Here is a 12204-nt window from a genome sequence, read left to right as displayed (position 1 = left end):
CTCTTGATCCCATGTCGGCTCATGAGATCAAGCAAAGGATTTTTGGGCTAGGCTATGTGTGTGTGATGCATGGTATGGTTGTTTTTATTTTTTCGCATTTATATTTAATTGTTGATTATAATATATGCTAAATGTTTTTGATGAAAACATCAAATAAAACTAGTAACGAGTTTCAAAGGTTAAAATTGATGATTTTAAAAAGTTAAACTCTAACGAGTTTAAAGTTAAATATTTTTTTGAAACTCAAATAATATATATGAGCGACATCTTTTAAAAATGTTTTAAAATGATACACAATGTGTATTTGTTATTTTTTATATAAAATAAAATAACAAACTAGGCGCATAAACACGATCGACATATATAAAATTGGTTAAAATGATTTTTAACAAATAGTGTAGCGAATCTTGTGTGCATGCATTATTCGTTAACACAAACATTTTCAAAATACCCGTCAAATTTAAGTCATGCCATCCAATGAGCTTGCAAACACTCCTCGTTATTTTTTGATTACGGTGAGACTTAATCGAATTATAGCCACGAGGTGATTTTCAGTTAAAAGTGAGACTAGGCTGAATTTTCACGGTTTTCAAATTGGACGACTTAATCGTATTCACGGTGAGACCTGAGTTCTAGGCAAGGATGAGACAAACATGCCAATAGATAATAGTGGTTTGTTAGACTACACATATCTCAAGGTCCCATAAAGATCTAAGAGTTGCACATGTGATGCAATTGGTACTCGCTACCTACCAGTAGACTCTATAACTGATAGCTGATTAACAGATGTAGTTATGGAACCTCTATGTGGATCTTAGGCTTTCGTAAATTAATTATTTTTAAATATATTAAAACTTGAGTAATTAATTTATTAAAGTATTATATCGAAAATACTAAAATTGAACCTTGTTCTTTTGTTGATGTCAAACAATCAAAACGTAAACCAAAACACCCTCCGTTCTTTATTGGAGAAGGAGAAACTCAATGGTTCAAACTTCCTCGATTGGTACCGCAACCTGAGAATTGTTCTCAAATATGAAGGGAAGTTGAACAAAATTGAAGAACCCTTACCCGAAGCTCCTCCTGAGACAGCTACCGCTGCTCAAAAGAATGCTTATCAGAAGTTGTTTGATGAGCAAGAGAAGATAGCTTTAATCATGCTTGCTAGTATGACTTCTGACCTCTAAAAGGAAATGGAAGATCGTACAGCATATGATATGATGACTGAGCTGAAAAATATGTTTCAAAAACAGGCAAGTCAAGAGTTATATGAAACTTATAAGCTTCTTCAAACATGCAAAATGGAGGAGGGTCAATCAGTGAGCTCTCATGTCTTGAAAATGAAAAGCTACATTGACCGATTGGAAAAACTTGGAACTACCTTGTGATGACCCGGGAATTTCTGACCAAATTTAAACTTAATCTTTATATATTTCCGACACGATAAGCAAAGTCTGTAATGTTGAGTCACAAATATTTCGAACGGTTTTATATATTCGTTTGACTTTAAACCATTCTCGACGATTCACGAACAACTATTTGTAAATAGATAACACATATATATATATATATATATATATATATATATATATATATATATATATATATATATATATATATATATATATATATATTTAAATAGGTATTTATAATTTGAAATATAATTTAAAATATTATATAGTATGATTATTAGGATTTATATTGTAAAATAAATAAAGTAAAATGCGATTAATGAAAACCATAAAATATATAGATATATGTATAAATATGTAAATAAATATTACTTGTAAATATATATAGTTATATTAATTCTATTTGTTTAAAAATATAAAATATAATTGTTTTAGTATTTAACTTTGCTATTTGAAAACTGTATATATATATAAAGGGAATATAAATGATTTCGAGCTTAATTAGTAAACGTCAGTAATATTTGGTTGACATTTTGATAGCGTTCATATAGATTTAATATAAGTTTATGTTAGATTAATATAAAAGCTGAACTGTAATTTGATTTCGAAGATTTTAGATTGGTTAAAAGTATTTTTACCTTTTTAAATTTAAATATTTGTACTCCGTACATATAAATCGGAACAGAAAACAAATAATTTTTGAACCTTTTTGATCAGGTTTCAAACAGGTATTGAGTGAAATAATTAAATATGTTTAATCTAAAAATATGAGATTTTTCTGAATTAAATTATCCGTAACTGTTTAGCAATGGACACACCCCGTGAAAATTGTCGGTAGGAAAAATCCAACTCTTCGGCTGCTTAAATGTTATCTTTTTGAAATCATGTATTGCTGTACATCATGAGTCTTGATTGATTATTACATTATTATTATTAATTAATATTAAATATTATATTAATTATATTATATTATTACTCTATTAATATATGTATATGCAGTTAGATATGTTAGGATTAGAAGATCAACCATGTACGATCCTACCACCTTACCCGGCCACTCTCCTTCGTCTGCCACCTGCAACCACTACCGGAACACCATCAAACCACCACCCTACCATCATCATAATCCCAACCATCGACTACCACCATGAAAACCCAAAACAACCGCCATCATCATCACACTCTATCTACGACTCTCTCTCCCTTTCTTATGATCACCAACGAACCACCAACAAATCCCATCGTGATCCACCATCACCCTAGTTTTCCTTCTGTTCCTTTGATAATCGAAATCCACTCCATCTCTTTCCTCTCTCTCTCAATTTTTCTCTCACTACACCATGAAACACATCCACCTTCACCCCACCATCGTGAACTTTCAACACACACACATACATGATCACAACCACCATCATCCGTTACTCTCTCTCTCTTCTCTTTCTCCTTTCTTCTTCGTAGCACCATCATCAACCTACAAGTTGCTGCTCGACATATCCCTGATTCTAGTTTTCTTCTTTTTCTGCTCGAGTTGTAAACCCACTGAATATACCATCATTAAAAAAAACACCACTCTGTTCAATCTATTACTGTTGCTATAGATTTCCAGTTTCTGTTACGGGAATGGTAATACACGATGACGTGATGATGATTTTGTAATTTGATATTGTTGATTTCTGTGATGTTACGATAATGATGATGATTCGATGATGATAATGATCGATGATGAAGATGACCTGATGAAGACAATTTTGAACGATGACGATATGATAAACGTAGAAGATGATGAATAGGGTTTAGGGGTGAACGAGATATTATATATATATATATATATATATATATATATATATATATATATATATATATATATATATATATATATATATATATATATATATATATATATATATATATATATATATATATATATATATATATATATTTTCATTTTGATCGTAAAAGTTATAATCCATTGATGGACCGTGAAATTTTTTTTATTAAATGGGCTGAGACTAGTGTCTGATGTTGGGCCAGATAGGGGATTTGGGCCAACAGGAAGCTGGGTCAGATTAATAAGCCTTAACTACAAATAAGTCTGGGTTTATTTCGGAAAAACAGGCAACAGCCTGATGGTTTAGGGTGTTTAAGTTTATGCGAGAGGTCGCGGGTTCGAACCTGAGCAGCGGCGTTATATTTTTTTTTAGCCTATTCTTAAGGTAGCACTTTTATTATTATTTCTATATAATTATTATTATTATTATGATTATTATTATTTGGTTAATATATTATTATTATTATTATTATTATTATTATTATTATTATTATTATTATTATTATTATTATTATTATTATTATTATTATTATTATTATTATTATTGTTGTTGTTATTATTATTATTATTATTAGTAATATTATTTTTTACCATCATATTTATTTAAAGTATCATTGTTATGAAAATACTAATAACTATTAAAACTACCATTTTATTAAAATTATCATTTTCATTATTATTATATTATAACGAATAAAGATTTTTTTTTTACATAAATCTATTTATATTACCTATAATTATAGGTATTAAACATATTAACATTTTTTTTTTACAAAATAAACATATATATAGTATATAATATAACATATAATATAGACAACATATAGTACAAATTATATGTAAATTGTAACCCTAAAAATATAAATATTATATGATTAATGGATATAATTATTTGCTTATCATTATATGTATTAATATATATAATTGATATAGGTTCGTGAATCCGAGGCCAACCCTGCATTGTTCAGTTTTGTAATATGTATTTTTACTACAAAATACAGTATGGTGAGTTTCATTTGCTTCGTTTTTACTCATTACATTTTTGGGCTGAGAATACATGCAAATGCTTTATTAATTGTTTTACAATATTTATATGCGTGAGTTTCATTTGCTCCCTTTTTACTCTTTACATTTTTGGGCTGAGAATACATGCAAATGCTTTATTAACTATTTTACAATATTTATATGCGTGAGTTTCATTAATCCCTTTTTAAATGCTTTTGCAATATATATTTTTGGGACTGAGAATGCATGCGTTTTTATAAATGCTTTACGAAATAGACACAAGTAATTGAAACTACATTCTATGGTTGGATTATCTAATCGAATATGCCCTTTTTATTAAGTCTGGTAATCTAAGAATTAGGGAATAGACACCCTAATTGACGCGAATCCTAAAGATAGATCTATCGGGCCCAACAAGCCCCATCCAAAGTACCGGATACTTTAGTACTTCCAAATTTATATCATGTCCGAAGGAGGATCCCGGAATGATTGGGATATTCTTATATACATATTGTGAATGTCGGTTACCAGGTGTTCAATCCATATGAATGATTTTTGTCTCTATGCATGGGACATATGTTTATGAGAAATGGAAATATGAAATCTTGTGGTCTATTAAAATTATGAAATGATTATTTATGATAAACTAATGAACTCACCAACCTTTTGGTTGACACTTTAAAGAATGTTTATTCTCAGGTACGAAAGAAATCTTCCGCTGTGAATTTGCTCATTTTAGGGATATTACTTGGAGTCATTCATGACATATTTCAAAAGACGTTGCATTCGAGTCGTTGAGTTCATCAAGATTATTATTTAGTCAATTATAGTTGAATATATTATGAAATGATTTGCATGTCGTCAATTTTCGATATAAAGCAAGTTTGTCTTTTAAAAACGAATGCAATGTTTGTAAAATGTATCATATAGAGGTCAAGTACCTCGCGATGTAACCAACTATTGTGAATCGTTTGTAATCGATATGGACTTTGTCCGGATGGATTAGGACGGGTCCTTTCAGTTGGTATCAGAGCGGTGGTCTTAGTGAACCGGGTCTGCATTAGTGTGTCTAACCGATAAGTCGTTAGGATGCATTAGTGAGTCTGGACTTCGACCGTGTCTGCATGTCAAAAGTTTTGCTTATCATTTTTGTCAGAAATCATTTGTTTATCATCCTTGGTAAATTACCTGCTTATTATTCTTAGTCTAGACACATCTTATTGCATTGACTGCATGAATAGTGTATAGACAAAATTCATATCTTAGCGTATCTACTAATTCATATCTTAGCGTATTTGCTAATTCATATCTTAGCGTATCTGTTATTGTTATCTTTACCTGACAGCTTCCGTAGATTCCTCCGTAACTTATGAGATTTTAGTATTACATATACATATGTAAATTATGTATTGCAGGATACTAATCTACATCCTATGATCTATTTCTTATCGAAAATCCTTCATCTGATCGTACGAGATGAATCCTTCAACTAGTTCGAGTCCCTCGGATTTCGACAGCTATTCCGATAGTTATCCCGACAGTTATTCCGAATGGATAGTCATCTAAGCTCCGGAAGCAACGTCAGCAGAATGAATCAACCAATCATCCATCCCCAATTCATCTGATGGATTCGTAGTTGACTTAATCAATGGAGACGCGCAGAAGGCGATCCCTTCCACTAACCGAATTCACCTTTTGGCGAAGAACCTGAAGCACTTACCGGCGAACCTGTTTGTAACACCATTTTCACCCTCATTTCTCGAATATCTCGCCACGACTATATCATAACTCAGATTCTAAACCTTATTCATCCGCTCATTCCGACCGACAATCATCCCGGAGTAATACAAGAAGTCAATGAACTTCGCGCTCTAGTAATCAATTTGGAGAATATGGTGCAAAACGTACCAGCTTCAGCAACATCACCAGCACCAACATCAATACCAGTACCACCAACAACTCAAGTTCACATCATACACCTCAACATCTAATTATGTACCTCGAGCATAATCATCAATCTGCGAATCGTTCTACATCATTTATCTTCGTTCGACATGACGATTATGTAATCTTCAATATTTTAGAGATTATATATTCTAGTTCTAACGGTAAATCAAATGAGATTAATATTATATTAACTCATTAAATCTATGATTACATCTGAAAAAAAATATATCTGTAAGTATATTTTCATAAAGTTTGTAATTAAAAATTCTTTCGTATAAACTGTTAATGGTGAAAATATTTTAATGGGTAGGTAATACCTGAGGAATATTTAGATTTCATTTTAATAGGTTATACTATACATTCTTCGAATCTGATTCAACATCCATTTACTATCCTACTTACAGCTACAGAGATACAAATCCGTTCACCGCAGAATAACCATTTTTTTTATTTTATTCAATTTCATATATGGATTTTGATTTATCACAATCCAACAAGTGGCATAATGAAGAAAACATTGGACAAAATAAAAGTTGTTAGAAATAAACGAATTAACTAATTGAAATTTTGTTAAGAATCCACGCTAACTGTTCCTAGCTAACTGTTCCTAGCTAACTGATTACATTTTAGTTATCGCAGTTTATTTATCGCAATTTAATTATCGCAATTTTATTTATCGTTATTTAATTTCTGTTATTTACTTTACGCATTTAATTTATCGTCATTTAATTTCTGTTATTTATTTTACGCACTTTAAATATCGGGACACGTATACAAGGTTTTGACATATCATATCGACGCATCTATATATATTATTTTGATTCACCATAGACACTCTATATGCAGTAATGATCGAGTTCTCTATACAGGGTTGAGGTTGATTCTCAAATAATATATATACTTTGAGTTGTGATCGAGTCTGAGACATGTACACGGGTCACGATACGTATTAATTAATTCAAATATTATATATTAAACTATATATGAATTATTGGACTGTAAACTGTGGACTATCAACTGTGGACTGCCGACATTGGATAATTAAAATGAATTAAAATATTGATTATAACATATGAAACTAAACAATTCTTCAATTTGCCACTTGATTTCATCTTAAACCTCATTTGTATCTTGACAATTCCATTCTACGTTTAAACCTTTCATGATTCTTGAAAACACCTCAATCGAGAGGATGAACCAACCGAACTTCAGCTACGGAAGGAAAAATTTATGCATATAGTTATGCACCTGAGAAACTCTCGATAATTGAGTAAAAGTTTAACACGTAGCTGCGTCAGATCCTTTGACATTTATTAGCAAAAATAACTTTGCGATCCCTTTTCAAAGTAGCCAATTTTGTCACAGCTCCAACAAGTCAACTTCGACTTTTCATTCGAAGTAGTCTTACTATAATCCTGATATATACGATTACCCTTTTGATACCGGAGAATTCTTTTATATTCCATCATATTACCAGCAGACGTACCAGCAACCTCGTTGCTCCTTGGCTCAAATCTCTACGACAAATCAATATATTTATCTATTGAAGTCTTATCATGAACTCCATATATTTATCTATTGAAGTCTTATCATGAACTCATCGGTATTCTGTAACGATAATTACTATACCAAGTACCGGAAGGCATCAATCGATGATCTCGAAATTCTCAGCGATTCTACGATAACAATTTATATATATATATATATATATATATATATATATATATATATATATATATATATATATATATATATATATATATATATATATATATATATATATATATATATAAATATAACCTCTATCTCCTGGATGTACGAATTCCAATTCTGAAATTTTGAAAAGCACCCAGTCTGTAAATTAATGCTCTGAATTTTGAAAATGTTGAATGAAGTGACAAAAACTGTAAATGACCTCAACAGCCAAAAGTTGATGATAAAGAATTGTATGTTGGCAAAGCTCAGAAAAAGTTTGAAACTGGAAAACTGATTGGGCAAACTACGAAGGAGTCTCTGAACAAATCACAAGGACTAAACTTGTACATTAAGAATCCTGATGATTCTGTTTCTGATGAAATCTTTAGCGAATACCTTGCTTCTGACTCCAAACTCTTGCGAACAAATTTTCTTCACCATCCTTCGATATTAAGAATTCCAAGATATCATTGTATCTTTCATTATAAATATTCTCCATATTTCTGAAGATATTTTTTTAACTATTCTTATCTGAAATCATTAATCTCTTCGTGCTATCAGTGTTACATCATTTAGAAACTGTTAGTTTCTATATTCTGTAAACTTTCGAGCTTAAAATATGAATGTTATTGAAGTAATGTTGGGAATTGATGCATGTGTTAGTATAATATAATGACACTTGATCAACGTGATTATATTACAGTAAGTCATGCTGAGTTTCTAATGGGACGTGATGATTCACAGATCATAACGTCATCATGTACCATGTTACATAACTCTTTCATTCTGCTTAACTTCTGAACATATCAAGAAAATATATTCTTGATAGTTCTATTCTCAATGATTCAGGTAATTTGACAAAACAAATTGTGCTACTACCTTTTCTTTCTACCTTGTATATTATGATAATTCGAAACTCAATACCTATGAATTCTGGACCATTACTTGCGAAAAGTAAACAAAAGCATGAAGCTCCGAAATAGAAAGGGGGTATAAATCGCAGCAAATAAGAGAGCACATTAACTGTGGATAACAATAATTATAGGAGACAGAAGCAGGGACATTGAAATATAAGGGAAGATATAAAATCCAACAACAACGCAGAAATTACAAACCTTGGATTTTAATACGAATAGCAATATAAGGACACGGTATAATTAAGAATAGTATCACCCCAAGGTAATAGTAGAAGTAAACAGATTCTTCTGATGGAAGATTGAAAAGAAGGATGACAGAAATAATAATTAGGAAAATATTAGGGATTAGAACTGGACTAAGCATTTTCACAATCTTTTGTATGTATGAACTAAGAAAGAAAGTATAGGAATGGTGAGAATAATGGAACGGAAGAGCTTAATTTATAATGGAAATATCAGACAGAGTAATCAAGGCAGATCACCGTATTCAATTATAGAGATCTTAATTTCCTTACTCGCCGAAGAATTAAATCTTTTAGATTTCGAAGATTTTCTTTAAATCCCTTGAATTTTGGAATTCAACCCTGACTCTGTCAAAAGTTAAAATGAATCTTTACTTTCCTATTTCACTCTTTGGTGATAGCTTCATTCGTACTCTTCGAATAATCGAATATTTTATCCATATTACTCAATGATGATAGAACTCAATTTATTAACTCATATTCGTCATGAAAACAATTTTATTATTAGCCATGACCACCTCACTCAAATTTCGGGATGAAATTTCTTTAACGAGTAGGTACCGTGATGACCCGGGAATTTCCGACCAAATTTAAACTTAATCTTTATATATTTTTGACACGATAAGCAAAGTCTGTAATGTTGAGTCACAAATATTTCGAACGGTTTTATATATTCGTTTGATTTTAAACCATTCTCGACGATTCACGAATAACTATTTGTATATATATATATATATATATATATATATATATATATATATATATATATATTTAAATAGGTATTTATAATTTGAAATATAATTTAAAATATTATATAGTATGATTATTAGGATTTATATTGTAAAATAAATAAAGTAAAATGCGATTAATGAAAACCATAAAATATATAGATATATGTATAAATATGTAAATAAATATTACTTGTAAATATATATAGTTATATTAATTCTATTTCTTTAAAAATATAAAATATAATTGTTTTAGTATTTAACTTTGCTATTTGAAAACTGTATATATATAGAAAGGGAATATAAATGATTTCGAGCTTAATTATTAAACGTCAGTAATACTTGGTTGACATTTCGATAGCATTCATATAGATTTAATATAAGTTTATGTTAGATTAAAATAAAAGCTGAACTGTAATTTGATTTCGAAGATTTTAGATTGGTTAAAAGTATTTTTACCTTTTTAAATTTAAATATTTGTACTCCGTACATATAAATCGGAACAGAAAACAAATAATTTTCGAACCTTTTTGATCAGGTTTCAAACAGGTATTGAGTGAAATAATTAAATATGTTTAATCTAAAGATATGAGATTTTTCTGAATTAAATTATCCGTAACTGTTTAGCAATGGACACACCTCGTGAAAACTGTCGGTAGGAAAAATCCAACTCTTCGGCTACTTAACTGTTATCTTTTTGAAATCATGTATTACTGTACATCATGAGTCTTGATTGATTATTACATTATTATTATTAATTTATATTAAATATTATATTAATTATATTATATTATTACTCTATTAATATATGTATATGCAGTTAGATATGTTAGGATTAGAAGATCAACCATGTACGATCCTACCACCTTACCAGGCCACTCTCCTTCGTCTGCCACCTGCAACCACCACCGGAACACCATCAAACCGCCACCCTACCATCATCATAATCCCAACCATCGACTACCACCATGAAAACCCAAAACAACCGCCATCATCATCACACTCTATCTACGACTCTCTCTCCCTCTCTTATGATCACCAATGAACCACCAACAAATCCCATCGTGATCCACCATCACCCTAGTTTTCCTTTTGTTCCTTTGATAATCGAAATCCACTCCATCTCTTTCCTCTCTCTCTATTTTTCTCTCACTACACCATGAAACACCTCCACCTTCACCCCACCATCGTGAACTTTCAACACATACACATACATGATCACAACCACCATCATCCGTTACTCTCTCTCTCTTCTCTTTCTCCTTTCTTCTTCGTAACACCATCATCAACCTACAAGTTGCTGCTCGACATATCCCTGATTCTAGTTTTCTTCTTTTTCTGCTCGAGTTGTAAACCCACTCAATATACCATCATTAAAAAAAAACACCACTCTGTTCAATCTACTACTGTTGCTATAGATTTCCAGTTTCTGTTACGGGAATGGTAATACACAATGACGTGATGATGATTTTGTAATGTGATATTGTTGATTTCTGTGATGTTACGATAATGATGATGATTCGATGATGATAATGATCGATGATGAAGATGACCTGATGATGACAATTTTGAATGATGACGATATGATAAACGTAGAAGATAATGAATAGGGTTTAGGGGTGAACGAGATATTATATATATATATATATATATATATATATATATATATATATATATATATATATATATATATATATATATATATATATAAATTTTTTTTTTCATTTTGATCGTAAAAGTTATTATCCATTGATGGACCGTGAAATTTTTTTTATTAAATGGGCTGAGACTAGTGTCTGATGTTGGGCCAGATAGGGGAATTGGGCCAACAGGAAGCTGGGTCAGATTAATAAGGCTTAACTACAAATAAGTCTGGGTTTATTTCGGAAAATAGGCAACAGCCTGATGGTTTAGGGTGTTTAAGTTTATGCGAGAGGTCGCGGGTTCGAACCTGAGCAGCGGCGTTATATTTTTTTTAGCCTATTCTTAAGGTAGCACTTTTATTATTATTTCTATATAATTATTATTATTATTATGATTATTATTATTTGGTTAATATATTATTATTATTATTATTATTATTATTATTATTATTATTATTATTATTATTATTGTTGTTGTTGTTATTATTATTATTATTAGTAATATTATTTTTTACCATCATATTTATTTAAAGTATCATTATGATGAAAATACTAATAACTATTAAAACTACCATTTTATTAGAATTATCATTTTCATTATTATTATATTATAACGAATAAAGATTTTTTTTTTTACATAAATCTATTTATATTACCTATAATTAAAGGTATTAAACATATTAACATTTTTTTTTTACAAAATAAACATATATATAGTATATAATATAACATATAATATAGACAAAATATAGTACAAATTATATGTAAATTGTAACCCTAAAAATAT

This window comes from Rutidosis leptorrhynchoides, chromosome 6 (assembly GCF_046630445.1).
Source record: "Rutidosis leptorrhynchoides isolate AG116_Rl617_1_P2 chromosome 6, CSIRO_AGI_Rlap_v1, whole genome shotgun sequence".
Taxonomy (NCBI): Eukaryota; Viridiplantae; Streptophyta; class Magnoliopsida; order Asterales; family Asteraceae; genus Rutidosis; species Rutidosis leptorrhynchoides.
Note: the sequence above shows the minus strand (reverse complement) of the source record.